The sequence below is a fragment of the Phascolarctos cinereus genome, unplaced genomic scaffold (genome assembly GCF_003287225.1).
Source record: "Phascolarctos cinereus isolate Bilbo 61053 unplaced genomic scaffold, phaCin_HiC Scaffold_9;HRSCAF=440, whole genome shotgun sequence".
NCBI classification, from domain to species: Eukaryota; Metazoa; Chordata; class Mammalia; order Diprotodontia; family Phascolarctidae; genus Phascolarctos; species Phascolarctos cinereus.
The window spans coordinates 27,730,205-27,744,714 of record NW_027556402.1 but is presented as its reverse complement, the minus strand read 5'-3'; the positions used below and the strand labels follow the sequence as shown (position 1 = coordinate 27,744,714).

The window sequence follows — 14,510 nt, the reverse complement described above, 5'->3', positions numbered from 1 at the left end:
ATCTTACCTTCTAGATTTAGGATTCTTTCTGTTTATCTGTTTGCAATCTGAGTTTTCATTGAGTTTTATTCAGCTTGAAATGTGGTTTTTCTCTTTATATTTCTTCCTCCCTCACTTTCTGATTCCTTACACTTCATCTGTGGGCATACCCCAGGGCTGCTTCAACCTCGGCCCACAACGACGGAGTTAGTCTTTACAAGACCAGTTACTAGGCTTAGCAGCTTCTAGGAGGATCAGAGTGGGCCTAACTTGAATACATCCCTTTCTTCATACTCCATGCAGTCATCCACACTGATTCACCCTTTCTCCAGTTTCTTCTCTGTCTTTCCTCCTTTCCTACTATGATTTGACTGAAGCAACATTTGGCCTGTTTTATCTGAGTGGGAAGAGGTTATGAGGGGGTTCCATGCAGAATCTCTGAAACTAGGGATCTCTTCATCTAAAGGTCTCCCAGGCAGAAGTTAGCATTCTTCCACCACCAATACAGTTCATGTGTTTGAGTAGAACCAATGCCTATTACTCAAAGCCACAGACAGTTGAAAGCAGTTGAAGTGACAGAGTCTCTAAGCAGGAGGCATTCCCAATATAGCTCTGTTTAGCTCTACAGGACGGTGTTCCCCATATGACTCTTTGTTCATACCTCCATGGAGGCTGAGATGTTGGGCAGGGATGTTGAGTGAATCCTTTAAATACTTGAATTATCTCATTAAGGATTTTATCTTGTGTCTCTTTTTTGTTCTGTGAACTCAGCTATGATAGCCTCCAGGAGCCCTCTGGAGAGGGCTCAGAGAATCATCATTATACCTTATAGCTGGCAGGAAGGAAAGAGAACAAGTTTCTCCTTTTGTATACATGTTCAGTAGCCAGGCAGAGGGCTTTTTCTTCACCATGAAATTGGCTCCATGTATAATAATTAGAGCCATCCAAAGGGGGAATGGGCTGCCTCAGGGGGTGGGGGTAGGAAGTTTCCCCCTCACCTGACATCTTAAAGCAGAGGCTGGGTGACCAGTAGTTAGGCATGTTCTACAAGAGATTGCTGCCCAGCTGTGGATTGGACTAGGATGCTTCTGAAGTTCCTTCCACCTCTGAGGTGGCGGGTCCTGTTATTCTTCTGTCACAGTTTTTAGTTGGCGCAAATGAAACCAAACTGTGTTGTTGTTCAGTTGTATTTCATTTGTGTCTGACTCTTCGTGACCCCATTTGGGGTTTCTTAGCAAAGATACTGGAGTAGTTTGCCAGTTCTTTCTCTAGCTCATTTTATAGATGAGGAAACTGAGTCAAAAAGGGTTAAGTGATTTGCCCGCGGTCACACAGCTAGTAAGTGTCTGAGGCCAGATCTGTATTCAGAAAGATGAGCCTTCCTGACTTCAGGCTTGGCACTCTATCCACTGTGCCATCCAGCTGCCCCAAACAGATATTGTGGTGATAGAAATGACAAAATCTGGCAACTGAGTGGCTATGTGGCATGAATGTGGAGTCAAGAATGATCATGAGATTATAAAACTGACCTAATGGAAGAATGGTGCTGCACTTGACAATAACAGGCAACTTTGGACAGAGGAGCAGGCTTTGAAGGAAAGCTAATGAGTTTTGTCTTAGAAATCAACAGTTTGAAATGGCTATTTGACATACATGGGGCATATGCTTCACATGTGGCTGTCATCCATCTTCCCGACATGAATCTCCATTTCTTATTGCTTAATGTTCTTTAAAAGTATAAAGTCCACACATTTAAAAACTTTCAAAGCTGTCATCCTTCTTTGTGCTTCCTTTGGAACTTCTTTCTGCTCCCTTCTGTGCAATATATACATATAATAATTATATACATTATATATAACATATAACAATTATATATTATATGCAATAATTATATATAATATATATTCCAATGACCTTTTTTTTTGCATCACTATCGCTAAACTATCCCCTCCTCTTCTAATTAAAACTGAAAGGAAAAAAAACCCAAACTTGTAGCAAATAATCATAGTCAAGTGGATGTATGTCTCCATGGCCACCAGCTCTCTGCCAGGAGGTGGGTAACATGCAGCATTCTAGATCCTCTGGAGACCTAGTCTGGTCACTGCATTGACTTATTTTTCTTTACAATGTTGTCATCTGTATAAATCGCTGAATGGTTATGCTTCACTCTGTGACAGTTCATACTATGCAGAATTCTCCATCTATTACGATGGCATATCACAATTTATTGGGCTGCTCCCCAACTGACGGGCATTTCCTTAGACTCTAGTTCTTTGCTTTTTCCCCCTTCCGTCTCCCTTTCAGGATCAGTCAATTTATTTTGATTATGGCTATTTCATCCCTGGTATTTTCCTCCTTCTCAACCCTTTCTTGTTTCCCTGTTGAGTTTTCCACATCAAATTGTGTGTGTTCAGTCCTCTTGTTTAGTTTAGATAGGGGCAGCTAAGTGGTGCAGTGGATAGAGCTCTGGCTTTGGAGTCAGGAGGACCTGAGTTCAAATCTGACCTCAGATACTTGATACTTACTAGCTTTGTGACCCTGGGCAAGTCACTTAACCTCGATTGCCTCACCAAAAACAAACAAAAAACAGTTTAGATGAAGTTAATCTTATGCCCACTCCCTCAAATCCTTCCTTTATGTTTCTTTCCACGCACCCAAATTATGAGAAATAGCATGTTCTGCCTCTTTCTTCTTCCCTTCTACACTAGCTTACTCCTGTTACCTTCCTTGTTCTTCCCCCTCTTAAAACTCTCAGAACAGAAACAACTGACCAGCAAGTCCTCTGTTTTTCTTATTTAACAGCCTTAAAACCTTGTGAAAACTAATTCTGAAGGGGAACTTATTTCTCCATCTCTTCTACCATTAGAATGTCAGCACTACATTATCTTACTACTCCTACTAATTGCTCAAATAAATTTACAATGCAAGGTTTCTCTGGACTTTTGTGTTTGTATTTCAGAGTTCCTACTCAGCTCTGGTCTTTTCACTAGAAATGCTTGAAAGCTATGTCATTAAAAATCCATCTCCCTCCCCTTAGGATTAAATGCAGCTTTGCAGGATAAATTATTCTTGGTTACATTGTTTGACTCTTGGAATATTGTATTACAAGAGCTCCTATTTATAGTAAAAACTGCCAGGTTTTTTTGTTCATTCTCTTTCACCACCTTCAACTATAGTGGTGCACTGCTAACAGAAGAAACAGTATAAGAGGATGTGAGGGGTAGAAAAACACAATTTACAGTCATAATAACAGAACCAAAAGGGATGAACCCAACCATAATATAGAGTAGAAAAGCAGAAAGAAAAATACAACAATTTGTTTACAAGAAACATCTGAAAAATAAAGATTCATACAAAATTACACTTAGAGGCTAGAAAATAATTTATTAAGCGTCAGGAAATCATGACCTCAGGGAATGCAATAGTAAAACTAGGTATGATTAAAAGGGACAAACAGAGATACTATATTATTCTGAAAGGCACTAACAACAGTAAAATAATATCAATACTTTATATATATATATATATATATATATACACATACATACATATATATGTATATATTTTATATATATATATATATGCAAGGAATTTCATAGTACCTAAGTACCCATAGTACCATAGTACTAAGTACTTAAGATAAATTAATTGAATTGCAGGGAGAAATAGAACATTTAATAGTTGAGGATCTGAATGTATTCGTTCAGAAATAGACACACCATATATAAAAAAGAAAAAAAGTAAGGACCTGAAGACAATTTTAGAGAAGTTATACATGATTAATCTTTTGCAGATGCTGAATGAGAACAGAAAGGAACATGCCTATATATCTTAGCTGTGCGTGGCAATTTTACAAAAATAGACTACACCAAATGCAGAAAAGAAAAAAAATGTATACTTTACTTATCATAACACAATAAAATTATAATTAATAAAAACGATCTTTGAAGAAAGAATCTGAATTTTAATAAAGACAAAATAACTCTAAAGATTTTAGTAAAACAACAAATCACAGAAAAAATAGATAATTTCATCAAAGGAATAAAAAATTTCATCAAAGAAATAACAACAAATGAGACAACATACTAAAACTTTTGGGATGCAGGTAAAGCAGTGCTAAGAAGAATATGTATCTCTCTAAATACTTCTACCCACAAAAGAGAGGAAAAACAGATTAGTGGAAGAGGAATGCAACTAAATAAATCTAGAAAAGCAATAAATCAAAACCCCCCAACGGAACATCAAAATACAAATTCTTAAAATCAAGAGCTTTTTAACAAAAAAGAGTTTAACCACATTGAAAGAAAATGTTAAATTGTTAAATAAAATGAGGAGCTGGTTTTTTAAAAATATATGTATATTAACTATTGAACTCTAGTGGGAATATCCAGAAGGAGAGAGGAATGGAAGAATATCAAGCCATTAATGATCATTCTTTGGATCTCTGGTCATGGAACTAGTTCTAAATCTAACTATATTATCTTCATATTATGTTATATTATCCACACATCTCCATGTTTTCAACAAAGATTATAGGAGACCATTATTAGGTGTTTTTCTTATATGTAGGTAAAATATGGCAAACTATTAACAATCCAGAAACTCTTTAAAAATAAATAAGTAAATGAGATTAGGTGGTATATGACCTTTTCTTGGAAAAGCCATTTTGGCATTTTGTGATCCTTGCTTCCTTTTCTATATGCTCCCTAAAAATCTCTGTTTGCTTTCCAGTTTTAGATGTGTTGTTCTGTTTCCCCTTTGGCTACACTTTAGTATCCCCAAAACTTTCCAAACCAAAATACTCCACCCTTGCCATCACTCTCCCATATGCATTGTCTTCCCCCATTAGAAAATGATTTCTTTGAGGGCAACACCCCTTTTCATTTTTGTATTCATAGCCTCAGCACTTAGCACAGTTCTATAAACATTCAATTAATAATTTTTTCATTCAACTCATTTGTAATATGTTCTAGAATTTTACCAACAAAGTCAATCTTGTAGGCCTCTCTTCATGAGGAGAGGGTACAGTTTGAAACCTATACTCTCTTATCATTTTTGAAAACTAGGGCATCCATTCCCCAATTGATAAATAGTCAAAGGATGAACAGGCAATTTTCAAAGGAAGAAATCTAAGCTATCAACAGCCACGTGAAAAAATGCTCTAAATCACTAATAATTAGAAAAATGCACATTAAAACCACTCAGAAATACTGTAGATCACCAAAAGAGACAAAAAAAAAAAAAGGAAAATATGAAATGCTGAGGGGGCTGGGAGGAAATAGGTACATCAATGCACTGTCGGTGAAGCTGTGAACTGGTCCAGCCATGCTAGAAAGCAATTTGGAAATATGCCCCCAAAAACTATTAAAAGTTTGACACAGAAATACCACAACTAGGTCTATCTCCCACAGATCAAACAAAGAGGAAAAGGATCCATATGTACAAAAAAAATATTTAAAGCATGTAATGAAACATGTTATTTACCTCTAGAGCATTTTTTTTTGGACATGGCTAATGTGGAAATTTGTTTTGCATGACCACACATATTTGTATGAGTTTTGTTTTTCTTGTCTTCTAAATAAGTGGGGGAGGTGGAGCTGGGAGGGAGGGAATTCAGAACTGAAAATAAAACTGAATTGTAAAAATAAGATAATCAAGGCATCATGTGCCCATCTCCAATCCTGCAATAACATTCCCATTGTTTATGATCTTGCAAAAATAACTGGGAACAGTTTAGTTATTACAATCCACCAGTTCCTTTTACTCCCAAAGATGTAGTGATTGGGGCCAGATGTCTAGGACTCATGAAAAGCACCAGGGATGCCCTGTTATTTCCTTTTTATTGTTACTGTAAACTCTCTTAGTCATTTTGTTCCACCTTTTCCAGTCCAAAGATCACCCTCCTTGGCAGAGAAAACAGAAACCAAAGATGAACTGTTAGGTCTGACTTCAGACACCATTGTACCAACCACCCCAACAGCAGTTCTTTATCTTTTTTCAGTCTCATACTTTCCCCAGTGTAGTTTAAAAAGCAGTAACACTTCTAAAGTTGTTCTTATATTCCTCATCAGCATTGGCTTTGCCACAGGACTCGGCCACATTTTTGTGTTCATCCTCCCTGTTAAAAATCTGACTTCTTTGGTGAGTTCATTTTATACCCACATTCATCTTCTCCCTTTTCTTCCTTATCAGAAATACTTTCCTGCTTATCTTTGGCATTTCATTTATAGCGGGTTCCCATAACTTATGGTTTGACTTTCCCTATAGAACTTTTAGTCCATAGAACTCAACCCTTTTCCTAAAGGCTTTGAAATCTGCTCCCCCAAACTATGGATGATGAGTAGAACACTTCCTGTCTTCCTCTTCTCTATGACAAACTTTAAGATTCCAATTAGGGCTTCATAACCACACTTACTTCTACTTTGGAGTTTTTTACCCCTGTATTTCAAAGTTTTAATGTGATTTTTCCTTTTAAACTTAGATAAGGTGATGTACTCTTTCCAAATAAAAATAACTCAAACTAAGATTACAACTGAAAATGTGGTAGCAATATCTCAATTCAAAGGAAGCATTATTCCAAATAAGCATTTATTTGGGTCTCAAGTCTCAGATAAATATGGAGTTAACATAAATATATAAGACCAAGAACTATTCTCTAATAAAGTGCTCAAAAGATATGAATAGTTCTCAGAAGAATGGCAAATTGTTAATAACTGTGAATGACTATTCCAAATCACTAATTAAAAAAAAAGAAATTCCAATCAAACAACTCTAAGGTTTCACCTCACTCCAGTTAAATGGAAAAAAAAAAAGAAAATATAGAAATGGCCAATGTTAAGGGGCCATGGGAAGACAGGCAATTTAATCCATTGTTGATGGAGCCATCCTGCAAAGCAATAACCTATTCATTCTGGAAAGCAATTTGAAATCACGCTAAAAAAAATAACTAAAATCCCCCTATCTTTCAACACAGACTTTACTGCTAGGTTATACCCCAAAGAGATAAAAACAGAATCTTATATAGATAAAAACATTAATAGCAGTAGTTTTGTGGTAGCAAAGAATGGGAAACCAAGTAGGTGACCACGGATTGGGAAATAAGTAAAGAAATCGTGGTACGTAAATGTAATGCAACAGAACTATACTGTAAGAAAAAAACGACCATGAAGATTTCAGAGAAATATAGAAAACTTTATAATATGACAAAGAGGAAAGTGAGCAGAACCGGAAGGATAATATACACAAAGGCTATAACAACATAAATGGAAAAACAATATGAAACTGAATGCCATGTAATTATAGCGACCTAACTTGACACCAGGAATAGTTGAGAAAAATGCACTTCCCTCCCTTGCTTGAAGATTATTAACTATGGGGACAGCATATACTATATATACTGTTAAAGTCAAGTATTTGTTCATTTTTCTGATCTTTCATTTTTAAATCTGTGTTACAAGGGATGGCTTACTGGGTTAGCAGAGGGGGAGGAATATATTTAGAATTGAATGTGATATAAAAACAAAAGGCATCTGTGAAAAAATAAAAGAAAAAAGCACATATTTCAAAAGGCAAGTCATATTCTTGACTTCTAACTGAATATGAAACACAGTCTCTTTAAAGAATCCATAACAATATCTATTTCTCTATTTAGGGACTTGAAAAGTTATTTTTTCAGATATCCTCAAAACTTAGAATGTATTATATATCAGTCTCATTAGAGATAAGGAAAAATATTTGCTACTACCCAGAAACGAGTCATTTTAAAAAACCTTTACACAACATCTCTTGGGTGGCTTTAAAATTCATTGAAGATACCTTAAATCTTTTGGGATTACAATAAAAATCCTTATTATAAATTCCACCCCATGTGTCCATTATCTTGGGAAATATTACCTTGCACATTAGTGAAAACTGGAATAGAGAGGACCACTTTGATTAATATACCTCTGTTTTCTAAAACCAGTAATACATACCAGCTATTGTGCTATTTTTACCCCTGTAAAATTGAAAAGAACATGGCTTCAAAGTTTGGAAACAATTTTTAAAGAGTATAGCAGAAGGGACTTCCTGTAGGTTCTCCCCTTCCCCTGCATGATCATGGATTGTGATCCAGGAGCATGTCTGCCTGATCCACAGACTTTTTCCTCCCTGTCCTCCCCGCACAGACACAATTCTTGGTCCACATACCCTGCTTCCAAGTGCCGCTTGCTACAGAAGGGAACTGCCAGGTCAAGTGGAAAGAAAAGAAGCCTTTTTAATTCCCCCAACAGGAGGAAGTCTTCATCCCATGAACTTGGTCACTGCATACCAGCAATTTCCCCAAAGCAATCCAAAACAGCTGTCGCAGCAGTAACAATTGTGTTGGGTCCCCCTTGCCCCCAGTTCCTTCACTTTCCCTTCTTCTCTTCTTTCCTTTCTTTGTCTCAGCCCAGAAAACTCAAATCATCCACAACAGTCTCAGCCGCTTCAACCCAGACGTTGAGCAGTCCAGCACATGTAGCTGAGAAATACTAGCAGTTATGCAAAGAATTGTCCAAGAAGTTAAAAAGAGTGATTGTGTGTGAATGAGTAAATATACAGCATGAGACATTGGAACAACTGAGCAGGGCCGGTCCTCAAACAGTCCCAGGTTTCAGATTTCACTTGGCAACTGGCAGCTTCCCCCACACACTCTCAATGCGTGACTGTGGGGCTCAGGAGGATCCCTTCCTCAGCAAAATAGCTTACTTGTCAGCTACCCCTAGAACCCGGAGTGACACTGCCCCATCAGCTGACCTTGGCTCCTGGACTGTTAACTGTTAAGCTGCCCCTCTGAACAACTTTCCCACCTGTGCTGGACTCTGCCCTTCCCTACTGGCCCGTTCCTGATGTGTTCCTGACACATCCCTGCACACCACCATTCCCAACTCAACCTCATCCCTCGATTGCCTTCCAAGCAGTGACACCCACACTTCATTTTCCTCACCACTCTATCCAAACCAGGGATTTTTAAGGAAGAGTCCATAGGAAACCACATAGGTTCTAAGAAGGTGGATGAAAAAAATACGCTTTTATTTTCACTAACTTCTGACTGAAACTTAGCATTTCCATTAACTATGAGTGTTGGCCACAAAACATTATTTGGAGAAGAGACTCACAGCCTTCACTAGATTGCCAATGGCATCCATGACACAAAAAAAGGCTAAGAACCCCTAGTGTATAGATGATCTTATGTATTCAACCTTAGATACTCAGACATTAAATTTTAAAAGCTTCTATGCCTGAAGAGATAAAATAAGTAGCTGGGTACTTTCTGGTCTAGTTCAAATAATTGGAAATTTCAAAATATGATCATTATTCCCTTTAAAAGCCTGACCAGCTCAGAAATTTATGTGTAATGAAAAAGGTTACAAGTCACCAAAAGTAATTATTTTTTTTTAACTTGTATGTCTCCAGGGATTATTGCCCAGACCACTTTGCAAGAAACACAGACATTAGAATCAGTGCATTACGCTTCCAAGGCATAATTAGCACCTATCTTCTAGAATTATTGTAAGGATCCAATGAGATAATATTTGCAAAGCAGGTTGCAAACCTTTGAGTCCTATATAAATACTAGTTATTTTTAGCAGTGTTGAATCCACCCACTCCCTACTAAAGTCCCCTCCTTCCCACTTTTATTTTTAGTCCAAGATTACAATTTTATCTCTGTAGGAAGCTCCCTCTATCAATATTTCTTTTATTACTTATAGGCTTAATTACCTGAGACAAAGAATATAAGTGATTTGTCCAGGTTCACACAGCTATTCTTTATCAAAGGCAAGCCATAAACACAGGTTTTTCTAACCATAAGACCACTTTTCTATTCCCCAGATAAGTAATTTAATCTCTCTCTTTGTCACTGGGCAAAGCTCCAGTCAAATGATGTATTGTTATGGCTTCTTACAGAAATGAAAGCAAACTACTATTTTCAATGACCCATTTACAGAATCCAACAAATCGAAAGTCCAGTTGGAAATTCCTCGAGAACAAGATAAGGAGAAGTGGGACCAACAGTATCCCTCAAACAGAAAGCTCCTAGTTCAGAAGACTGACTGGTAATTTCTTCCAAGAGCCCACTCTTGGGACCAGTGCCTTTCCCCCTTCCCATTGCAGGTGTGAGGTTGCCCCCACTGGGACACGTCTGCAGTCAGCTTTTTGAAGGTTATTACAGTACATGGAAAGTTGACGTCATTGATTCCTAGATCATAGGATCATATGATTTAGAGCTGAACAGAGCCTCAGAGGTGTCAAACTCTGTTATTTCAGAGAATCTGACAGATAAAGACAGAGACTTAGCCAAGATCACTGGAGCTACAAAGCACCTAATAAATAAAATTGCTTCTTTTCTTGGGGATACTGGAAACACCCTGTCAGAGCAAGTTGCTGGTTTGTCCTATTTTCTTTATTGCTAGTGAGCCAGTATGGGATACAAGAGTTGACAGACATGAGCAGCTAAGTTACACAGTAGATAGAGCTCCAGGCCTGGAGTCAGGAAGACCTGAGTTCAAATTCCACCTCAGACACTCACTAGCTGTGTGATCCTGGATGAGTCATTTAACCTTCATTTACCTGTTTTCTCATCTGTAAAATGGAGATTTATTTTACAGTGTTCTGTAAAACAGTGGTGTCAAACAAACAGAAACAGGGTCATTAAATCATATATAATGATCTTTGTGGGCTGCATGTTGACTTGGAAAACCACATATTAACATTATCTATCCCACTTTTATTTACTTTGTTAAATATTACCCAATTATATTTTAATCTGGTTCTGGAAACACACCAGAGTGTTACTGGGGGCACATGGCCCGTATGTGACATGTCTGCTTTGTAATTTCTATGCTACAGGCAGGACCCAGGAGCAATGATTAGTCTTTCCTCTGTTTTAAATTTTTCATTTCTTTAAGGAGCACTTTGTAGTTGAGTGTAAATGCTTGTTTTGTGTGCTTTGATAGATCAATCCCCACTTATTTTCTGTATCTTGTAGTAATATTGGATGAGATTTCCTTTTTCATGCTTGCCTCTTGCATTTTGCTATTATTGTACCAAAATGCTGTTGACTTTCTAGTTTGTTCCGCAGCCTGCAACTTTGCTGAGCTTACTGTCTCAATGAAAATCACTGCTGGCTCTCTAGGATTTTCTAAGTAATCCATCAGCAATTAGGGATAGTTTTATCTCTTGACGTTATGCCTTTAATTTCTTTCTCTTGTCTTACTACTATTCCTACCATATCCAGAAACGTATTAAATTAGAGCGGGCATCCTTACTTTTTTCTTATTGTTCAGTTGTTTCAGTCTTGTCCGACTATTCGTGGCCCTGATTTGGAGTTTTCTTGGCAAAGATACTGGACTGGTTTGCTATTTCCTTCTCCAGCTCATTTTACAGATGAGAAAACTGAGGCAAACAGGGTTTGTGACTTGCCCAGAGTCACACAGCTAGTAAGTGTCTGACGCCAGATTTGAAGTTAGGTCTTCCTGACTCCAGGGATGGCGCTGTATCCACTCTCCACTATAAATCCTTGCTTCACTTCTATATTTACTGGGAAAAATTCAAATGTGTACCCATGGCATATAAAGCTTATTTTTGTTTTTTGATACTTGTACGTGATTTTTTAAATTCTTATTGCTATTTCTATCATTTCCAGAAATATATCAAATAACAGCGGGTATCCTTGCCCACGCTCTGCCTATACTTTGTAGGGGTTTGTTTTTTGTCGTTGTTTGTTTTTTGGTAAATGAATTTGTATTTTGTTAAAGGCTGCTTTTTGCATTTATTCAATAATCACGTGGTTCGGGATGTTTTGTTTTTAATATGATTAATAATGGTGGTTATTTTCCTTATGTTTAACAATCCTTGCGCTCCTGATGTAAACCTTTTTAAAAATAAGTTTTTACTGACGTCTTTTGCTTTTCACATTATCAGTTCCCTTCAGTATCTGTCCTGCAATCCTCACCCAGATAGCTATCTCATGTAACAAATAGTATTTTCAGAGGCGGGAATAAAAAGAGAAAAAAGAGGGTGAAAAATCAGCACGAGTGATCAATACATGGAAAAAGTCTTAACATATGTATGAAGTTCTGCACTTGTGGACAGCCCCCCCTCTTCACAGGGGCAGAGTGGGGACGCCTTCTCCCATCTCCTTTTCAAGCTTCTTAGTTATGACTTTGCAACCTTTACTTTTGTTTTGGTATGAGGCAGTTCTTTCCATTCACATTACAGTCACAGTGTACAATGTTTTCTTGGATCTGCTTACTTCGCTCAGCACCAGTTCGTGTAGATCTTTTCATGCTTCTCTGTATCCATCACTTCTTACAGCACACAGAGATGGAATACAACACTCCATTCTATTCACGTGCCACAATCTGTTCAGCCATTCCACAATCAAGGGGCATCTGCTTTATTTCCAACTCTTTGCGGTCACAAAAAAAATCCTGCTATCGATATTTTGGTGTACAGGGGACTTTCTTCTTCTTATTGGCCTCCTTGGAATGTAAGCCCAATAACAGAACCTCTAAGTAAAAGACACGACACTTGACACTTACTAGCTGTATGACCCTGGGCAAGTCACTTCACCCCGACTACCTCACCAAAAAGGAAAAACAAAAAAGACATAGACATTTAGTCACTTTATTTGCATATTCTAAATTGCTTTCCAAAATGGTTGTATTTATTCACAGCTCTACCAACAATGAACCAGGGTGCTTATTTACTAATTTATTATTGCTGTTGTTATTATTTGTTATTTTTATCCAAGGAAAGTACCAAATGACTAATTACAAGCCTAGGTTCCTCAAGATTATATTGTACTTTACTTGCATGGACAGCACTCTGACATGAACTGGCTATTAGATTAACTTTCCAGAACCATAATGGATTTAATGATCGTTTCCACCTTTAAAGATTTTGTTGCTTTAGCTTCTATTGCTCATAGTTCTTACAGCTTTCAGAATAAACTGTCTTCGTGTTATTATTGTTCCCTTGGTTCTGCTCATTTCATTCTTCATCAGTTTATAACGGTGCTCAGTAATGTTCATTTTAATAATAGTGGATGTTATAGGTCTATAAGTAGTTTCCTAAAGGTTATCTTTTCAGTCTTCAATCAATGGTTTTGTAGCACATTGGTCTTCAGAACATGTTTCATACTAAGTTACTAGACTTCTAGTTACATAGCTAATTTCCTCTATACAGTACATTGAATTTTTCAAGTACAGTTTTCAGGTTCTTAACTTGGAATTTACACACCCTACCAAAGATCCAAGGACAGATTTCAGAGGACCCGTGAACTTAAAGGGGGAGACACTAAATTCCCCCCCCTCCCCAGAACTGGTTTCCTTTATGCATTTAAAAGCTTTATTCTGAAAAGGGAATCCATAGGATTCACTAGACTGCCAAAGGGGTCTAAGACGCAAAGGTTAAGAACTCCTGCTCTACTTTGTACTGGGTTTTGTCTGCAGAGTTTTCAGGATTGAAATGAACTTAATTCTCCATTTGTTATTGTATCAATGCCCTTATATAACAGTATGAAGAACACTGTTTTCTAGTAATAATCCTTCATCACGTTAGCTTGGAACACAGCAATCCTATCAGTTGAGAGCAATATAACCCAAATGTGAACACACTTTATTTTTAGACCACGTACAAATCTCAATGAATGTGTTAAATTTCTAATTACATATCTAGGTCTTTCTGTGTAATAAGGGGTTTCTCTTGTTGGCTTTTCAGGATTCCAGTTGTGGTCAATAATCTAACAAGAAATGAAATTGTCCCCTGGACATTGGATCAATGATCTTTATATACATATGTTGGATTTAAATAACTTGGTTTCCTAGAATAATTTCATTGCCTTAGCTTGAAATGGAGCCATCGCATCAACTGAGAACAACAGAAACCAAATGGGAGTCAACTCTTTTATTGTTAGACCATGTATTCCACCTAAAGCAATAAGATTTTTTCAGGTAAACATCAAGGTCCCCAAAGGTTTCTCTACAGAGTTTTCAGGATTCACACTGATGGCAGAATTTGAACATCAACTGGCACTCTGAAGTGGACATTATCAACGCCCTTTTATGACTGAACTGGATTTAAGTGCATCAGTATCTAGAGCAAGATTTCATTGCCTTAGCCTGAAATACTGCTATCACTTGAGAGCAATATGTTTTCACTCTTGATATTCTGACAGCCTGTTAAATCTCTCTCTAGAGGAGAGTTCTTCTGTGCAGCTTAGCAGTGATGGAGACCCTAGGGTTTCATGGTATTCCAAGAGATTTAGGGGCACAGCAGACTCATAAGTTGGTGTTAACAGGTGGAGTATGAGAGTTATATGACAGTGAGAAGTCAGTGACAAACATTCAGACTGGAACATGCTGAATTTGAAGTGGTGGGAAACATCTGGCTAAGACGGTCTAGCAGACAAATGAAAAACAGATGTAAAGATCAGAGGAGGAGTTAGGACTTGAAGTAGACAATGAACATAAGTTACACAAAGTTAACAATCGAAGCCACAGTGTGAT

The 14,510-nt window shown here is 37.4% G+C and overlaps 1 protein-coding gene across 2 annotated transcripts in view; it reads right to left on the bottom strand.

The window, feature by feature from the left end:
* The window catches only part of ARHGAP24 (Rho GTPase activating protein 24), a 98,285-nt gene extending 89,612 nt beyond the window's left edge, over positions 1 to 8,673 (bottom strand). The window contains exon 1 of one of the 2 annotated variants that reach the window (XM_020988340.2): positions 8,167 to 8,673. The gene's annotated coding sequence lies outside the window, so the exon portion shown is untranslated. Of the gene's footprint in view, positions 1 to 1,632; positions 1,786 to 8,166 lie in introns of those variants that run through there. The other variant, XM_020988341.2, reaches the window with a different exon arrangement.
* Positions 8,674 to 14,510: the final 5,837 nt, after the last annotated feature.